This window comes from Bactrocera dorsalis, chromosome 2 (assembly GCF_023373825.1).
Source record: "Bactrocera dorsalis isolate Fly_Bdor chromosome 2, ASM2337382v1, whole genome shotgun sequence".
Lineage (NCBI taxonomy): Eukaryota > Metazoa > Arthropoda > Insecta > Diptera > Tephritidae > Bactrocera > Bactrocera dorsalis.
In genome coordinates, this window is record NC_064304.1 from 40565085 (window position 1) to 40585045 (window position 19961).

The window sequence follows — 19961 nt, forward strand, 5'->3', positions numbered from 1 at the left end:
ACCATTGTTGTGCTAGATGAACTGATACAGCATCGTCTTCGTAAACTTCACAAATTTCTTTGGTGGCTTGCGTGGCATTCTTCCATTTTTTATAAAAAAATTTCAAAATATAGCGAATTTCTTTATTATTTTCACTCATTTCTGAAAAGCTGTGACTCTTTTTCAACTTTTTTTAATTTTTTTTTAGTAAAAAGAAGAAGGCAAAATATCACCTTTCCAACACTGTATGGTATGACACAATGTGATATACGACTGCAACGACATCTTTTGACAAAATACGAAAAGACTTTTTCGACTACCCAATTACATGGGGGCTAAGGGAAGTATTAACCCGCTTCAAGCTATTTTTGTTACACACACATAAATATATCAGGCGAGCATTCTCTCCAAATTATAAATATTTATCTCACTCATTGACCGATATTTTCGATACAAAATTAACTTTATTCACTGGGGTCTACGAATTCGGAACCAAGAGGCTTGAATATTTTTCGTTCGATTTGGATAATTTTTGGTCATAAGGCACCATTGGTGCAAAGTTTTCTCGTTATATTAATTGGTTTGTAAAGAAACGGCATCAAAAGTAATATAAAATTGGGAATTTGGCGTGGTTATACCCCGATTTTGGTCATTTTCGCACTGTAAGTTATGAATATCAAAGGAATATTATGTGGCGAATTGAGTTTAAATTGGTCGAGCAGGGCTCAAGATATGTGATTTTACCTAAAAGTCTGCGGTGCCACGCCTATGGTCCAGTTATGACTGCAGATATTACTCAAATCTGAACTGGGTCGCCACATTAATATGTATGGAATACCTTATAATAATTATATACTCTATATATAGTATACTATAAATAATATGTGAGAATTTGTTTTAAGAGGACTTCTCCTCATTCCTTTCAATTTCTATAGCAATTTCAAATATTTTTTGTTGAAAGTAATATAAAAGGTTCTAAAATACATCGTTCTATCAAATGCGAATGTACGATAGCATGTATATACCAAGAAAATCAGTGTAAAATAAATATTTTTATTATAACAGCCAATACTTATTTTCCAACTTAAAGTTTATACAAATTCTTTTTCGCTTAACCACTTCTATCTCTATTATATATGTGTGTACTAAACATTTTTCATCAACCGTTTATCAAGCCATGCATTATTCTGAAAGTTTGCGCGTCTCTTTGTTCCCCAAATCAAATATTTTTGGTCTTTCGAGCGAATGCTATAAATAACCATCGATTAAACGAATTATCAATTGCTCACGCTTGCGTCTTTATTATTATTTATATACAAGCTTACTTTATGAAATATAATTTGTGTCGAAGAAATATTTATTACCAAGCGCAGAAATAAATCAAAATCCCCAAAAAGTTCCACTGGGCGCTATCAAAAAGTACTCGGTCTTCCCCCGTGTATGAAATTTTTTAACAAAGGTGTTTGTATGTATGTAAATAATAAAAAAAAGGTGGCGACTAATTTTCAGTTCACGGTGGCCTTTACTGACCCGTATTTGTCTATTTTTTGCTCTCGCCTTTTATTTTCCGCTTATGATTTGTGGCGGGCGTTATGAGATACATGCTATACATACATACATACATATATGTATGTGAGAATTCTAGCTAATTGAAGCGCTTTAAGTGCGCCGAAAAGTAAATATTATTGAGTGCAAGCATGTGTTGTGTATTAGGGTGAGTCAAAAACGAATCTATCAAATGTATGTGTAAAAATGGGCCCGTATGCCGAAAAAAATTATAATAAAATTATATACAAATTTTATAATAAATTAAACGCCTCAAACATTTAAAATATGTATTTTTGAAAACTTTTGAAAATTTAAAAGGTCAAAACATGCAGTGTATAAATTATTACAAAAGCGACGGAGAATGATTTAATAAATATTGCACTTTTTTGACAAATCTTGAATCATATTATAAACTATTTCATTTTATATGAATCTGAGATTTTTGTCAATTTTGATTCAATTAAAGGGTGTTTATTTGGAAATGTGGCTTTTGAGAAAAAATAAAACGGCCATATTTTATGTTATGGCCAAGAATTTAGCTTTATTTTAAAATAAATAAGGGTTCGCCTTTACACTGAAAAAGTAATATCGGCCAAGTGAGCGCAGAAATAAGATCGGAGAGGCCCGCTTTTCGACCACTTTTTGCAACAACTGGTGCTGTATGTCAACAATAACGCTTCGAATATTATCTTCCAAGGTGTCAAGGTCTCTGGCTTATCTGTGTATACAAGCGACTTAGCATAACCACACAAAAAAGAGTCTGGAGATCATGTCACTAGCCCACGATGCGAGATAATGCACTAACCAACATTTTGATTCAACAAATTGATTGTTTCGTTGACTATATGGCATAGAACATCAACATTCCTCAATTCAAACACAAGTAAATTATTAATAATAGTTCTACAGAGCTTGTCGTTGACTGCAATACGAGTATTATGGACAACTTCATTTTTGAAGAAATTTAAACCAATGATTTCTTTTGTCCATATATCAGACAAATCAGTAACTTTTTACGGATGGGAAGGGGAATGAATCAAAAATGGTTTGTGGATTATCATCACTCCAAATGCGACATTTTATTTATTAACTTATCCATTTAACCAGAAATGAGCTTCATTGCTGAACAAAGATTTCTAGTAAAAATCGGAATCAGATCCTTCCGCAATCCATCTATGAAGTGGATACGAACAGCTACAATTATTGCGCGCAACCCAATGAACTCAGTCGGTTTTTCTTGGATACTCTGCGCCACAGCGCCTTCAGCATATCTCAAGATGACGGTATTCATTAAAGTAAACGTGCTGTGAAATTGATGCATAATTGATCGAAATAATCAATGTGCTGGGCTATTAAGTTCACCGACACATTTTTAAATTAAATGTAAAATCCTGTGCTGCTGGGCAATTTTTGTACCCTGAAGTTTGCCATGAACTTTGTAAAACCCAGAAGAAGAAAACGGCGAGGACCCTATGAAATATATATTATAGTAACATGAGCAGGATGACGAGCTGAGTCTATTTAGACATGTCCGTTTGGAGCCTAGGCCCTTAGAGGGTGTGTGGAGAAAATTTATTTTGACGAGAAATCTTTCGAAAATTTGTAATGGATTATTTCGTAAGACAATAACGTAATCTCCGAAGAAATTGTTTAAATCGGATTACTATAGCATATAGCTGCCATAGAAGCTGAACGATCGGCATCAAGTTCTTGAAAGGAAACTTTTGTATTATGGAAGCCATCCAGGAAGGACCAGGCTGCGCATAGGTTCATTTTTAGCCATAAATTATATATTTTACTTTTTTTGTCTCACCCTAGTGTGTATGTTTGTATGAATTATTTCTATTATGCGGCGCTATAAGGTTATAAATTGTAACACTAAATATTTTTAACTCGCTCTTTTCACTAAACGCTTTTGTGTGCGCTTTTCTTGTTTACTTGCTATAATTTGTATGCGTTGTTTGCATTTGTTGTTGTTGTTTCCTCAGTGTTTCTTTGATTCCATGGCTTTTCGGCGACATAATCAATTTTAAACGATTTATATGCCATAAAAGCAAAAGATATGAGTATGTACATATGTACAAACATATATGTGTATGCATGTATTTTAATATGAAAATATGTACTTATGTATGTATTTATACGAGTATGTAATTGCATACATATATGCAAGGGCGCCGTTTTCTGTTGGTACTCGCCACAAGTCATATTTTATAACACAAAATCATATACAAACGCACACATACATAGACAAAGTATATATGTACATATCTACGTTTATGTAAATAAATTTGTGTGCGCCCTATTAATATACATATGTATGTATGACGGCTGACTGGCCATCTTATCGCCAGCGTCGTGGCTAGCTAAATACTGATATAGCGTTTTAATTGAAATAGAATTACAATAGCTTGCTCTCTCCCGCTCTGCCTCCCTCTCATGCACTGTGCTCTGCTCTTCCCGCTCACTCCCCGCTCGCCGCTTGTTAGTTTTGAAGGCCGAGTGACTTTTATGTGAATTTTGCTGGCGTTATGCCGCAACTTTTTCGGCTTGGCGCTGAGGTAAAATGTATTGAAGTGTGGCTAATTAATTAATTAATTAAAACACTTGTGTTTCATCTGCCCTAAGAACAAGTTTTTGTTTTGCTTCCATAATGCATGCATTTGTTGGGCTTCACTTGAATAACTAATTGAAAATTTATAAAATTTCGAAAAAATCCGATTATTAAATTACACACGCATGTGCTTGCGCGTTCGTATTCTTATGAGTGACTTCGTTTAGAGTAGAAATCAAAGTCAGTGAAGCAGAATTTATGTATACATTTGAATCGACGCTTAGGAAAACCGAAGCTAGTCTACGAGTATTTACATATGTATGAATGTAGGCTTATTGAAGCAAAATGTTATCAAAGCAAGTCTTCAAAAATGCGCAATTAAATAAAAAAAATTGTGTTTAGAAATCAGATATGTGTGTATGAATGCGCCCAGACAAATTCTGACTAACCAAATTGCTGCATGTTTTGGCTCAAATTTATGAAATTTACGCATATTTTACATTTTTACTATATGTGCGAATATATACTACTATGAACAAATTGTAAAACTATGTTAATAATTGTTCCTACATTTAAAATTCTTAATTTACATATTCTTTAAAATCTATGTCGTCCCCCTCAAAGACTCACCTAGGACCCAACACACTTGTGATAACGTTTTCTCCCATTTTCTTAACAATAGTAAAAGTCAATTTACGGAATAGCAATCAATGGGTGTAGCGACTTCAATTGACTAAAACCGGTTTCCCAGGAACAGTCGCTTGAGTTTTCTGAATAGCCGAAGTCCCCCCGGTCAAAATCAAAGGAATAGGGTGGTTGAGGCAGGATAGTGGTTGAAAATTTGGCGAAAAACTCACGAAAAAGCAATGCAGTATGTGGCTCTGCTTTATCGTGGTGCAAAAATCAAGAGTTGTTGGCACATAATTCCGACCACTTCTTACGCAGAGCTTCGCGCAAACGACGTATAACACTCAAATAGTCTCTTTTTTGACAGTTTGGCCATTCGGAAGGAATTCAGAGTGGACTACATCTGGATAATCGAAACTGTCAACATAATTTCAACTGATGAAAACTGTCAACATAAGCTTGAGTTTTGACCTGCTTTGACAAGGAAGTTTCGACTTCGACTCACCTTTGCCATGATATTCGGCTAATTGGTCATCTTTTTACGGGTCTTAAGCATATTTCCAGCATTCACCGAGAATAATAATCCAACATTCAGAGCGTTACACTTTATGTTAATAAAAAGCCATACCATTTTTTGACTACAGTAACCTCGGTCCGAATAAAGTGGCACAAGAGTAACTTAGATTCTCGGATCAACTGGAGATATTTGTCTGCAATGTGTATGAGTTTGACTCCAACTACGCTATCCGCTGGCAGGTAGTCGATGAAGGTGCTAGCGGTAAGTGCGAGTTCAAATTTTGTTACGTCCGAAGACTGGTATAACACTATTGACAATTTTCGCATGGTTCTCTTTGGGCGATCATTTGCCTTGTTTATCCTTGTACGATCAAAAGGCAATCAAAACACGATTTGTTTTCATTGATCGATATTTCCGATAATTTGTGACGTGAATACAATCAAAATCACCTAAACGAAATCGAGGAAACTGAAATTCCGAAAGATTGTCTATGAAGCTATCAAAACCATAAAAAGTATTCACATTTTCAACTTTTTCAACTGCCTAGTTTGCTTTTTCGCTTTTATTGAAGTAAAATAGTGGGTTCTGGTGTCCACCTTTGACACGTGCTCAAACAGGCTATGAAAAATACCTTCTTCATGATCAATTATTAAATTACCTAGCAGAGAATATTAACTTCGAGAGGAAATATCAGCAAATATATAAAATAATATGTATAGAGTAGAAAAGGTAAACACACACTTATATTTTTACAAGCTAACATTATGCAAAACAAATGTCAATGCTGCTTAGTATCTTAGTTAGTCATCCTTTCTAACTCTCCGTCTATTCATGCTTTATTTAAGTCTTGTGATTACGTTTGACAATTTTCGTACGCAATTGTATGAACGAAAGCGAATTTAAAAATACTGCTTGAAATAACTCGTACATAACATGTCTAAAATAAATACTTATTTTCAGATATTTTAAAAATATTTATTTTTTAGTTTATATTCTTACTTCAACGAAATTGATAATACAACTAAATAAATGTAATAAATTTTTCATAGAAGGCTAGAATACAAAAATTAAATATATTTGGCCAGCTGACATAATGTGTTGTACATGATATAGGTTATTTACGCACAGCTTCAAATAAGTATTTACAATTACAATACAAACAGTTGTACGAAACAAAATTATAACATCAAATAAATGTATTTATGTAGTTTAAAATAAAAGCCGCTCATTAAAAGACTATCACAAATTCCTCTGGCAGCCTGGATTTTTCTAACACTTTAATAAATATTTCATCAAAGCAAATTCAGAGACAAGAAATAAAAAAAAGCGCACTTTTTTGCAAACATTTGCAAGTAATTAATTTTATGAGCAAATGTGGGCGAGTAAAAACTGGCACATCAAGCTCTTGCATATGTAAAATTGCAAGTATTTATTTCTTTAAATGCGCTAACGAGATATAACGATTACATTTATTGTTGTAATCGATTTTGGTCACTGTGATAATTTTGCCTTTTGTGTATGGTCCACAACTTTATAAGTAGGTACATATATAGTAATCAGAAAAAATTAGAATTTGTAATTATTTTAAGGGGCACATCTTAATTAAAAAATCACTTTAAATAATTTATTTTCTTAAAAACACATTAAAATTTTGAATGATTATTCGAAACTTTTTTGAGTTACAGCCTTTAAAAGCCTCAGTTCTATCAGTTTATTTTTAAACGCGCTTGTTTTCAAAACTCTTCCTCGTATTTGCTTGCATAATTACTCCCATACAGTGGCGGATCGGCCGAAGGATTATGGGGTTCAAAACCCCAAAAAAATCGACAAAACATTTATATCAGCAGAAGTATTAGCAAAATTCATGAACAAATTTCTGTGCTTACAAGATACTCATATACTCAATAAGATAACAGGTATTTAATTTTTTCTTCTTGCATACTAACATTTAAATTCAAAAGTCCCCCACTCATATCTCCTACATGCATAGTTATAGTTCGCTTTATGCAATATGTATATAAAAGGTCATGTGTAAAGTCCCCGGCCCACCATGGTAAAACACATTCTTTTGGCAAATTTATTTATTTTTTTATTCATCATAGACTACTGTGCCCAAAATAAGGTGGCATTGTATTTATTTTGAAAATTCTTTATTTATTCTTCCAAATCAATTTCATCCCCTTCAAAGTAATCCCCTTCCGATGCAATGCACTTATGCCAACGGATTTTCCAATCTTCGAAACACTGGTTGTAGTCACTTTCCGGGATAGCCTTCAGTTCCGTCTTCGCTGCGGCTTGAATCTCCTCCATCATATAAAAACAGTGTCCCCGGAGCGGTCTTTTGAGCTTGGTGAACAGCCAGTAGTCGCATGGCGCCAGATCATGTGAATACGGTGGTTGCGGAACGATATGGGTTGAGTTTTTGGCGAAATGATCACGAATTACGAGGGCAGTACGGGATGGTGCATTATCGTGGTGTAAAAACCAAGAATTGTCTTTCCACAATTCCGGCCTTTTTAGGCGGATAGAGTTACGCAAACGATGCATAACGTTCAAATAATATTCCTTGTTGACTGTTTGACCGGTTGGAAGGAATCCATAATGCACAGCACCATGATAATCGAAGAAAATAGTCAGCATGACCTTGATTTTTGAGCGACTTTGGCGCAATTTTTTTTGGCCTCGGCTCTCTTTTGGCACGATATTCGCTCGATTGATCGGCTGTTTTGGGATCGTAAGCATAGATCCAAGTCTCATCGCCAGTTATAATGCATTTCATGACACCCTGGTAGTCGGAAAGCATCGTCTCACACACTTCAACGCGACGCCTTTTTTCCAAAAAATTCAATGTTTTCGGTACCAGTCGAGATTTGACGCGCTTGAGGCCAAAACATCCTTCAAAATGGTATTGGCTGAGCCTTTCGATATGCCAACTTCATCAGCAAGGTCTCTAATTGTTAATTGACGGTTTTTCAATACCAAATCTTTGATTTGTTGAACGTGAGTTTCGTCGGTTGAGCTTGATGGTCGCCCTGGACGCTCTTCGTCTTCGACACGTTCACGGCCGGCTTGGAACTCACTATACCACTTGTAAACATTTTTTTTAGACATAGCCTCATCACCAAAGGCTTTCTGCACCATCCTCAATGTATCCGCAGCAGAAAATTGATTCCGTAAACAAAATTTAATGCAAATTCTTTGCTCAACAAATTTCGACATCGCAAAAAACGAAAAACTCACTTTTAGCAGCTCACAAAACGACGTGTATCTCAAACACTAATAAATATTTTGACATGAAATTTGACATAAATGTGACTGACAGTACTACCAACCTAAAAAAAAAAATTATTCTCCAAATCCTTCGATGCGCGCAGTTTAAATTCAAATTTCACCTTATTTTTTGGGCGCAGTCCTTCTAGGGTGATACACTGAACATAGCGACCTTCCAACTTCTTGATATCACTCGACGTAAGTTTTTTCCCAGAGAGCATTCTTTTAAGATCAGAGAACATGGAATAGTCGCTGAAAGCTAGATCGGCGGATTCGAAAACAATCCGAAGCCCAATTCATGGAGTGATGGAGCCACGTTTCATTCATTTTCACATATCGACACAAGAACTAGGGTTTATTATGGCTGAACGTCTTCAAAAACGTTGTTTTTGTCATACCAAACCTTGATGAATTTTTTGTCTGGGGTATTGCCCGTCATCAAGACAAGTTTTTGCCTCCACAGTACTCAACTGTATTTTTTTCCTCTTAAAAGCAAGATTTGAAAATGTCTTTTTAACCATTGCTTTCATAATAAAAAGTGTTTTATTCAGAACCAATGAACCAACATTAAAATTTATACACGCGCATTTTGAAGGTTAGTTCTAAGGAAAACCCATATGGATTTCGTTCCAGTAGTACCTATCTAGATACTTGTAAAGCCTTATTTGACCTGTGATATGAAAAAATTTTATTCAGATAATTTTCTATGTTTACACAAACAATATCGATTCCATGAAAATTTTACACACCCATGTCTCTGTGAATATTCATGGAAGCTAGATCGTTGAGTCCCTCTTGAACTGTTGCATTCCAAAAGTAGATTTTGATTTTTCGCAAACGTGAGAAACTTCGTTCAGTTGTTGCTATTGACACGGACGTAAACCTAAGGTATTAAAACATTTAAGAAAGATTTATTTTTTTACAATTCCTCGGTGCACTTCGTTTTGAGGTGAGGAGGCGACTACTGTATGAGAGTTGCGAAGCTTTAATGAAAGCCTCTGGCTTCATCCGATTGCTGGAGCATCATCATAACCTTGACAATATCAAAAAAAGCAATCAACAACAATTTCCAAACGAATCTATTCTATTACTGGTTTTTCCAACTAATTTACTAATTAACGAAGTTAAGATGCTTGCAAAATATCATAAACATATGTATAGCAGAAGGATCTACAAAGTAACATCAATATTGAAAATATGCTGGAAAAAAAACTTTTTCTTTTTCTATGAAAGATATTCTGGCACCATCACTTCTCAGAAACGATCGGATGAAATGTGTTTGTATGTTGGATACATAGTTTTACATACGTTTATACACTAGTTTTTTGATCATATAGAAAATCGAATTTTGGCAGCTTAAGAACTGGATTCAAGTTTTTTCAGATCGCGTAAGATTTAGGCTTCTTATAAGCATATACATTTTTTTTCAACTTCAAATATTCATAAGTGTATGCATATACGAGTATGTATATACTCAGTTGAAAGACACGAACGCCCATGGAATTCACTAATGAGGTCAACTATTAAATTTTCGCACGCTGACAAATGCGACTATGCGACCACTGCTTGAGGCAACATTCTTTACACGCACCACAAGTGATGACAAGAAATTAATTTGTATGCAAAAGCGAAATGAATTCCGTGAGATGCCCACACACGTTAATTAAATACCTACCTACTTAGCGTGCGACGTAAAAATGAGATCGAGAGAGAGGAAGAGTGTAACGGCAACAAACCATGAGCATAAATAAGTCAGCGCAAGCATTAAATTAGCAAGACTGCCGGGCTGCGTGCACGCCACCAACACCGCTCTCCACAGTTATTAACGGTTGACAGTGGCGCCGGTTCATGTAAATAAGTGGACAGATTTTGTGCTTACTGCGGCGTTCATGTATGAAATGCTTGAAGTCCAAACGTGCGCTGTCTAGCTGGTCTAGCCGGTCTAGCTTTGCTGTTTGCGTTTACTTTTTCGCCAGCGTAACGGTAATGCGATAAGTATCCTGCAACAGCTGTGTTGACGATTTTGCGGGGCTTTAGCGTGGTGCTTTTTTCTAACACACATTTGGAGTTTTGGTGCTTCCCGGAGCCACGCATTACTGTTATTTACTCGGCTTGCAACATCCTTTATTCGGGCCGCTGTCTGAAATTCGACAATTACGCGGATTCTCTGTAGTCTCCCGCCGCTTTCACGTGGCGCCGCTTGTAAAAGGCGTGATTGCCTTAAGCTTGTTGCACAGTGGGTTAAAAGCGCAGAATAGTGTGATAAAAAGAAGTCGTATTGGAATGTACTATAACACACTCCAGTTTTCGCAACACAAAACAAAGATATCTAGTTTTGATTTGATATATGACTTTGAGGCTTTTATGTACTTTAAATGACCAGTTTTTTTTGATATCAGAACTGTGAACTAAATTTTATTTCAACGAGATCTAAGGCAATGACTGATTGACTATTAATATATAAACCAATTTTAATGCAAGTATTCAACGAAGGTATGCTTGAACAAATACTTCTGAAAATATGAGAATGAAGTTAGTTCGAACTGGCTCTCTTTATGAGAAGCTTCCCTGGTCATTACTACCCTTCTTTCTTGCTTTAAAGGCATTTTACAGATATAGAAACCAGCAAATTCTCAGTTTTTAGGTTTGAATGCAACATACATTAATATTTATACATACATACATTAATTATTAATATTCATTCTATGATTGTGTCGTTGGAACTTTTTTATCCCAACAAATTTTGATATATAAATTAGAATTCCAATTCTTTCTAGATTATGACGAAAAGAGGGACAGTTGGACAGATTTTTGGTGTTGTATGTTTGTTATACTTATACATATACTTATACTTATACTTATACTTATACTTATACTTATACTTATACTTATACTTATACTTATACTTATACTTATACTTATACTTATACTTATACTTATACTTATACTTATACTTATACTTATACTTATACTTATACTTATACTTATACTTATACTTATACTTATACTTATACTTATACTTATACTTATACTTATACTTATACTTATACTTATACTTATACTTATACTTATACTTATACTTATACTTATACTTATACTTCTACTTCTACTTCTACTTCTACTTCTACTTCTACTTCTACTTCTACTTCTACTTCTACTTCTACTTCTACTTCTACTTATACTTATTCTTATACTTATACTTATACTTATACTTATACTTATACTTATACTTATACTTATACTTATACTTATACTTATACTTATACTTATACTTATACTTATACTTATACTTATACTTATACTTATACTTATACTTATACTTATACTTATACTTATACTTATACTTATACTTATACTTATACTTATACTTATACTTATACTTATACTTATACTTATACTTATACTTATACTTATACTTATACTTATACTTATACTTATACTTATACTTATACTTATACTTATACTTATACTTATACTTATACTTATACTTATACTTATACTTATACTTATACTTATACTTATACTTATACTTATACTTATACTTATACTTATACTTATACTTATACTTATACTTTTACTTATACTTATACTTATACTTATACTTATACTTATACTTATACTTTAACTTCACATAACACACAAAAAATAGTCCAGCGATGTTAAATTGGACGATATTAGAGTACGCGCCACCGACCCATCATGCGAGATAATGTGCTCACCAAAAGTTTACATAAAACTGTTGATGCTTTCGTTAGCTGTATGGCATGTAGCGCCGTGTTATTGGATCTATAGGTCGTCCATATCAACAGTATTTAATTTAAGACACGAAAAAGTCATCAATTATGGCTCTACAGAGTACCTCATTGACTGTAACGTTTTGGTCAGTTCCATCTTCTGAAGAAGGAGGGACCAATGACTTCTTCTGACCATAGACTGTAATTCTTTAGCGGCAAGCATTCTTTAAAGTATTAAAATTCTCGTTGAGCCTCCAGTACATCGCACCCTTCTGAAGGTACCTACACTGCACCACTGTTCGAAGCCTTGCATACAGTTGGTGTCATATTTCATACGCCGCCGGGAGTGTTTCGCACGCAACGCCAAAGTCAAAGCACTTAAGCGCGTCGTTGCTTTAGTAAAAATTACGCGCTTTGCGGCATATAAATTCGATACTTAAAGTTGCACACAAGCACGCACTTATGCGCCGCACCGCTGCTTGCCACTGCAGTACTTCTGCAGCACACGCTTACTCAAATGCATGCGTATGTGTGGCGGATGAGTCCATATGTGCCTATGCATAAGGGAAAGCATGACGTTGAAAGCGCAGAAAATAAATGAGACAAGCAGTTGACTGCCACTTGTGAATGCTAAATGTTACTCATACGCCATGTACACATGCAAGTGTTCTTCACAAACACCCACATTCACATGTGCATGTGTTCATATGGTTTTAATTTTTTAAATATAGCCGACTTACAGGCTTAGCAGCGCGCATTTGGCTTCTGTTTATGGGCTTTATTTCATATAATTTCGCTCAACTTTTTCGCTGTACGTTTCAGTTTGCGGAGTGTCTTCGCGTGCGGCGCTGAAATTAAACGTTTAAACGTTAATTCAACTTTTTATTGCTGTCTACGGCAAACTTAAATTGTCTGTGCAATTGCGCGAGCAGTATTTTGTTTAAATGACGACACCTTTAAACGGGGCCAACAGCGTGACTCGTCTGAAACGGCGTCACACACAGTGCGATTGCACTGAAGCTCCCACTGGCACTAGTAGTTCAACTTCAGTGCGCCTTTTTAGTAAAAAAATGAATTAAAAAACAGAAGTGTATGCGTGCCGCAAGGCCACAACCTTGCCACATGAACTTGCTACGTATTTATATTTACTCAACTCAGCCACTTAAAGTTGCGCCATACGCTTTACGCCTCTTTCACGAACAACCATTGACAGTGTTGGCAGTGCCAGCCGGCCAATGAACGCAGCTGCAACGCGTCATTAAAGCGAAATGCGCATTAAAACGGGTGAATGCAGTAAATATGCATTGCTTTATTGATTTTCACGCCAGCACAAGTGTAAGTTGGAAGAACATGTGGATGTATGTGTGTGCCTGTGCCTTAGCTTAAAGCGCTTTATTTATGACTTTGGCGCCTCTGTTGTATGCCATTTGTCTTCTAGCTGGTCGTCCAAATGTTTGTCTTCTACTTATCCGTCGAGGCACATGTGTTTGCAGTTATAGCGGTACTTTTGCCATAATGTGATTGTTCCATATTTTGTTGCTGTTCTGCTTGGCTGCGCTTTCTGTGCACATTTGTTACTGCTCCGCATTGGCAATTGCGCATTTGCCTCCTGTGCATGCATGCCAACTGACAATTTGGCAGGAGCGAGCATTGAACGATTTGCTGACGCTTCAAATGAGTTCTAAATATAAACTGTGCATTTTTAGTTTGAAAAATATACATTCATGCATTTTAATTTGTTTTATTTTTAATATTAGATAAATTGGTTGCTTAGCATGGCATGTTTTGTGTAGTGGGACATGCGATTTGTTATGCCTTCGTTGTTGGCGGACTATTTCAATATTTTTTATAAGCGAAAGCAATTGGAAGTATTTATTCTTTTATATTCGTTGCTTAAATAGCCCGCAAAAAGTTGAATATTAAGCAAAAAGGTTTTATTAAATGCATCAATGGAAAATTTAGTTTCATAGTTTTTGATTATCACAAAAATATAAAATTAATATCTGATCACAATTGATGCGGAATGACACTATATTTTCAGGTATTTTAATGAAAAGTTTATTATCGCCTTCTAAATAGGCTCCTGAGGCAAGTACAGGCATGCCAAGGAAAAATTCATTTTCATAAACATTTTATAAGCATCGACAGGGTTAGCCTTTAGCGCCTTCGGTGAATTTTGATTTTTTCGGCTTCGGCTAATTTTTGGAGCGCCATTCGCTAGATTAGTCTTTTTTCGTATTCAAACGCATATGTATCGCTATCAATAGTGGTCAGCAAAATTTTGACTGGTAAAGCATGCCTTTATTGTATTGCAACAGAAATGGAAAATCAATTATCCATATATATTATATTTACTAGTAATGCAAGCTTAGTGTCTGCTAATTGTGATTAATTTCTTCGTTTTATTGAATTCACAGGAATTTAATTAAATGATGGGATATGAATTGGAGTTTGATTTCCAAAATTCGAAGAGATTTCCTAGGAATGTCCGCTATGCAAGTGTTGATTTGACTAAATTGAATTTGGTAGTACAAGGGTTAGTTTTAACTCAATTAAATGAGTTATTAGTAATAGAAATGTGTGAAAGTTGTCAACAAAATATATGTACGTAACTGTACTTTTATGTGCTTGTAAACGGCTTTAACTCTAGGCGTGAATAGTGCTTTTCTATTGAGCAAATGGGTGGTACTAGTAATTGGAGCCTTATTTTAAGAACTAGAAGATTTCACTGGTATTTTTTGAATTTTGGTGAATGTAGAATAAACAGCTGATATGTTGCCGTTAATATGGAACGAAAATTGTTTCATTCTGCTCTCTTTCGTTGTACCCTTACATTAAGAATGTGCTTGTGTATTGGGTATTGCGTAGTAAATATTTATATGTGCAAAATGAGTCTAGCTGATCTTTCTTGCTGATATTGTCGCGGATAAATCTTTTTGCGTGAAAATTTATTTGCAAAACTATTGTAGGTGTATTAACTTGATGAATTATTTGCAATTTTAATACATTTATTTAACTTTAAGCCTAAAATGCCTCGTGGTATTAGTTTGTCAGCCAAGGAACAAGGAATAATTATAGGAATGCATGAAAGCGGTTCCAAAATATACGAGATTGCATCCAGACTAAAGCGGCATCGAAACTGTATATCAAGATTTGTTAAAAACCCCACCAATTATGGTACAGTGTGATGCAGCGGACGGAAAACCAACATTGATGATCGGTGCAAATGGATGATTCGACGGCTAGCAGTAGCGGATTCGATGAGTAGCGGTCAAATACGAACCAAGTTAAGACTGCAAATAACAAGGAATAGAATTGTTCAAATTATTCATGAAAATAAGTTTATCAAACACACCTCCATGGTACCTAAACCAAAGCTCTTGCAAAGGCATATTATAGCACGTTTGCAGTTTGCAAATAAATACCAATTCTGGGCCGAAGAGTGGCAGAATATAGTGTTTAGTGACGAAAAAAAATTCAATTTGGACGGCCCAGATTAGGGAGATTCGCGTCAGGAATGACGTTCCTGCTACATACAAGCGAGGCTTTGGAGGCGGTACCTTGATGGTATGGGCTGCAATCTGCTTCAATGGAAAGACACCTATATGCTATATATCCATTCAAATGAATGCTAGTATGTATGTAAATTTTTTGGACAGTGAGTTGATAGAATTTGCTGGCAATATTTATGGCGATAACTGGACATATCAGCAGGATAACGCTTCAATCCATACGGTACAGGTTACGAAGCGCTTCTTTAATGACAGGCAAATTCCCGTATTACAATGGCCAGCATTAAGTCCGGACCTAAATCCGATCAAAGATCTCTGGGGGATCCTCTCTGTGTTTTCCAAAACGGAAGGCAGTTTGAGACAGTACGTCACCTTAAATTAGCCATAGAGCAAGAATGGGCCAATATTGACATAACTATTCTACAGTCATTAGTTAATTTTATGCCAAAGCGGCTTAATTTAGTTTTAAAAAATAAGGGCAAAACTATTGACTATTAAAGTAGAGATGTCCTTTAGTTGAACTCAAATGAATAAGATTTAGAGGCAAAAATAGAAAAATGCACATATAAATATTTACTATAAGCATAAATTTAAAGTTTTGTTTTTTAGTTTAAAAAAATATTTGAAATTTGTTATTTCTTGTTTTTTTATATCTTAAGTAATAATAAAAATAAACCTGCATACCCAGAAATATTTTGCAATTTTGTAATCTTTTCTTTTTTTGCAAAAAGTTGATGCACATATAAATATTTGTATGAGGCTATTTTCCATTATGATCATTTCTCCACCTTTTGGCGAGGAGATTAATTCCATAAACATACAATTTTTGAACTTTTCAGACAAAAAAAAACTTGGTTCAAGCAATTTTTCAGTCCTGTTTTGAGGAGAAAGTTCTCCCATCCAAAAAAATTTGCATTAATGTCAAGGTGCGAGTTCTGGAGAATACGGTGGGTATGGCAGCACATTCCATTCAAGCTACAAAAGCTTTTATAAAGCCAACAAACTGGTATGAGATCTCACATTACCCTGTTGGGACATTACACTTTTTATATTAATTACTTCTGGTTTCTTCTGTTTGAGTGTATCACATTTGTCCGCCCTTGAAATTCCACTAAACAGACATTGTAATCTTTTTCTGGTGAGTATTGGCCTTTGAAGTGGTTTTAGCTGGTTCATGCTTCTTAGATCATGATTTCCTCCGCTTTTAATCTTTGTAAGCAACCCACTTTTCCACGCCAGTAAAATTGCACTTAAAAATTATTTACTTTTTTGGCGTTGATAATCAAATGACAGTTCTTAGGATGTAAATTTTGTTCAGTAAGAAAACGAAGAACCCATATATCAAGCATCGAAATTAATCCGTTAGACGACTTAAATCTTTCAGCCGTTTCTCAAGCTGTTATTGGACACTTTGCATTGTCCAGTGACTTTATTTAGTCCACATTGGCTTCAAGAGTCTTTCCGACTCGTGATTTATTTTTAAGATCGAAATTGCCAGAATGACATTCTGCAAAACGGTTTGACGTTGGCGTTCGGTCAACACATCTACTCCGTACACATTACATAATTTTTACTTTACTTGGTCTTTACAAGTTCGGGGACTACATATAACTCTCTCCCTCTAGATCAGCCATCAAACATAATATAACCTGACCTTATTTGAACCGCACTTTTAAGCGCTTGATTGTAAAACTAGAAAATATGCCGAAATTGCTGTTTTCGATCTTCCATCTATGTACAATGATTAGTATAATCAAAGCTTACAGCGCCAATTGTCCTAATGTTTAGTATATAAGAGAAACATATGTATACATATGTACTCATGCGCACATAATCGCATACTTAGTTCAATTAATTTCATTAACAAGAGCGAAATGAATGAACAACTTGCCGTTCATTGTCGCTTAAGTGTTACGTATACAAACGGTGTCCAACAATGCCCTGTTGTTAAACACATTGTACTTGCTCAATTTACCGGGCAGCCACATGTTAAATTGGTGAAATGTTGATCATTTGCACACGTGCTGCACTTAAGTGCAAATAAATGTGGCAAAGCGAAAATGATATGACATTATATACTTACATATACATATATACTACTATATATAAGCACGCACTAATTTGCAGAGGCAACCATATAAATGTGTGTAGATAAGTTTTCTTGGCAATAAAGTGAGAAGATTAATGCGCACTAATGTGGAGTACACACATGATTGTTAAGTATATGCATATGTACCGTATGTACATATATATATATACATATACATTAGTCCAATTAATCCAAAGAGCCCGCGCATGTAATGATACAAAACGGGGAAACATTCACACTAACCATGGAGAATAATCAAAACAAGCCCAAGTAAAAAGTAAAAGTAAAAGTAAAAGGACGAAAGCAAGTAGAATAACGTTTTCGGTAAGTAAAACATAAACTAGCGGAAATTGCGTACAATAGTCCTAACGAAGCAAAGCAGCGCACTGTGGCCCGAAAAGCAAGCAATGAAATAGTCGAAGCGTCCAAGGACATGGAAAATACACGCATAAATACACATGCACACCGTAACTGAAATGTGTTGGTGTTAAAACGCAGAAATATACATACACATATATGTGGATGATATTTTCCAGGCTTTGATTTGTCACTCGGCAATATGAGTCAGCCAGCAGGCAATTAAGTGTGAGTATACATATGTGCAAAGGTGCCATGACATACACATATGTATGCGTGAGTGTACGATTACTAAGTGGAGCAAAGAGGAAAAGTCAACAAGCTTATGTCATGACACTCAAAAGCTTCCTGTGCGCGGTGAACAGTGTGTGTTTTTACGTGGGAAGTGAAAAAAAAATAGAAATTGCTAAATGGTGTCTTCCATGTGGCGGTTCCATTCATATGATTTAAGTATGTAAAATATTTGCTGCTTTCAGAATTTTTTATGCAATTGTACCTCCTTTGAATAAGATTTTATTATTGTATAGGCTGGGAATTATGACTGACACATTCTTCGAATGACATGAAACATTTGTTGAAAATAAAATGAAATTTATTTTATGCAAAAATAAATAATTTTAATAAGCTGACATCTATTTAAAGACAAAATTAGGTAAGAGATATAATATAGATTTTCAGATATGATATTTTAAATGCAGTAGGTAGTTTTTAGGAGGATCGAGAAGTGCGAAACCTTAAAACTCATAATAGAGAAGTTATCAGCATTTCAAACTTCTACTAAAATTTCCTCCTACTAGTAATTCCCTCTCTTGTCATCTCTCTAACACTTGTCTTGATTTTTTTAATACTTTCGTCAGTTGAAGAGGTTGAAGATCGCCCAGAACGAGGCATGTCTTTAACGATCTATTGATCGTCTTTGAAGGCTTTGTAAGAAATAAAAAATATCTCTGTACAAGTAAAGGGTGATTTTTTAAGAGCTTGATAACTTTTTAAAAAAAAAAAACGCATAAAATTTGCAAAATCTCATCGGTTCTTTATTTGAAACGTTAGATTGTTTCATGACATTTACTTTTTGAAGATAATTTCATTTAAATGTTGACCGCGGCTGCGTCTTAGGTGGTCCATTCGGAAAGTCCAATTTTGGGCAACTTTTTCGAGCATTTCGGCCGGAATAGCCCGAATTTCTTCGGAAATGTTGTCTTCCAAAGCTGGAATAGTTGCTGGCTTATTTCTGTAGACTTTAGACTTGACGTAGCCCCACAAAAAATAGTCTAAAGGCGTTAAATCGCATGATCTTGGTGGCCAACTTACGGGTCCATTTCTTGAGATGAATTGTTGTCCGAAGTTTTCCCTCAAAATGGCCATAGAATCGCGAGCTGTGTGGCATGTAGCGCCATCTTGTTGAAACCACATGTCAACCAAGTTCAGTTCTTCCATTTTTGGCAACAAAAAGTTTGTTAGCATCGAACGATAGCGATCGCCATTCACCGTAACGTTGCGTCCAACAGCATCTTTGAAAAAATACGGTCCAATGATTCCACCAGCGTACAAACCACACCAAACAGTGCATTTTTCGGGATGCATGGGCAGTTCTTGAACGGCTTCTGGTTGCTCTTCACCCCAAATGCGGCAATTTTGCTTATTTACGTAGCCATTCAACCAGAAATGAGCCTCATCGCTGAACAAAACACGCGCGCGAAACACATTTCGAACCGAACACTGATTTTGGTAATAAAATTCAATGATTTGCAAGCGTTGCTCGTCAGTAAGTCTA

The 19961-nt window shown here is 35.3% G+C and overlaps 1 protein-coding gene across 4 annotated transcripts in view; it reads left to right on the forward strand.

Annotated features, from left to right (window-relative positions):
• Positions 1 to 19961, forward strand: part of LOC105224605 (5-hydroxytryptamine receptor 1) — a 184702-nt gene that overhangs the window by 41888 nt on the left and 122853 nt on the right. The window lies entirely within an intron of this gene.